Source organism: Otolemur garnettii, unplaced genomic scaffold (assembly GCF_000181295.1).
Source record: "Otolemur garnettii isolate 467f Iridium unplaced genomic scaffold, OtoGar3 scaffold00096, whole genome shotgun sequence".
Lineage (NCBI taxonomy): Eukaryota > Metazoa > Chordata > Mammalia > Primates > Galagidae > Otolemur > Otolemur garnettii.
In genome coordinates, this window is record NW_003852491.1 from 7,323,738 (window position 1) to 7,325,261 (window position 1,524).

Genomic DNA, 1,524 nt, shown 5'->3' on the forward strand with positions numbered 1-1,524 from the left:
TGGGCCTTGTGGTAGGCATCTGTAGTCCCAGCTATTTGGGAGGCTGAGGCAGGAGTATCACTTAAGCCCAAGAGTTTGAGGTTGCTGTGAGCTATGACACCACAGCACTTTACCGAGGGCAATAAAGTGAGACTCTGTCTCGAAAAAAATAAGTTTATTGGCTGGGTGCAGTGGCTCATACCTGTAAATCTAGCACCCTGGGAGGCTGAGGTGGGTGAATTGCCTGAGCTCAGGAGTTTGAGACCAGCCTGAGCAAAGCGAGATGCTGTCTCTAAAAATAGCCAGGCACTGTGGTGGGCACCTGTTGTCCCAGCTACTCTGGAGGCTGAGGCAAGAGGATCCTTTGAGCCCAAGAATTTGAGGTTGCTGTGTCCTAATGCCACAGCACTCTACTGGGGTGACAAAGTAAGACTCTGTCTCACAAAAAAAAGAAAAAAAAGACAAACAACGGAAAAAAAGAAATTCCTTTGGCAGGTTGATGTAGCAAAAGTGGCATGCTGGACCACGTGTCAAGACAGGTATGTTAGAAGTATAGCTCTTCCATGAGCCTTTTTTTTTAAAATTTACACAAATATGTGCCATTGCGTTGTCTTCTATGAGCTTTTTGTGTAATCTTGGGGAACATACATCTTATTCAGGGTCTGGTCTACCCCACTTCGCCCCTAGAGGTATCCCAGGAGATCACAGAAGGGTGAGTCTGAACAGCTGAGTCCCCCCTCTCACTCTGGTTTTGTATCCTGAGGTTTTGTGCATATATAGGTCACTGTATCAATTAAGCACCACAGGCATTGGGCCCAGCGCCTCCCTGCTTTCAAGGGCCTACAGACATATTTGGGAGCTGAAAAAAATTATCGACTCCAAAATATGAAAATTAAACAGAATTCAAATGGAGCTGGAGGTTGCTGTGAGCTATGACGCCAAAGTACTCTACTGAGGGTGACAAAGTGAGACTGACTCTAAAAAAAAAAAAATTTGAAATTATGTATGGTAAAGTGTCCGTAGAAAAATCTGCATAAATTTTACAAAGATCTTTAAAAGGTTATAAGATTTCACTTGAAAAATAATGTTCTGGCTTGGCGCCAATGGTTCAAATGGCTAAGGCGCCAGCCATATACACCTGAGCTGGGGGATTCAAATCCAGCCCGGCCTGCCAAGCAACAATGACGGCTGCAACCAAAAAATAGCTGGGGGCGTTGTGGCAGGTGCCTGTAGTCCCAGCTACTTGGAAGGTGGAGGCAGGAGAATCGCTTGAGCCCAGAAGTTGGAGGTTGCTGTGAGTTGTAATGCCACAGCACTCTACCCAGGGCAACAGCTTGAGGCTCTGTCTCAAAAAAAAAAAGAAAGGAAAAAAAAGAAAAAGAATGTTTGTGGCTCAGTGCCTGTAGCCCAGTGAGTAGCGCACCGGCCACATACACCGAAGCTAGCAGGCTCAAAGGAGTAGGGCACGGCTCAGCGCCTGCGGCTCAAGCGGCTAAGGCACCAGCCACATACACCTAAGGTGGTGGGTTCAAATCCCCAGCCCGG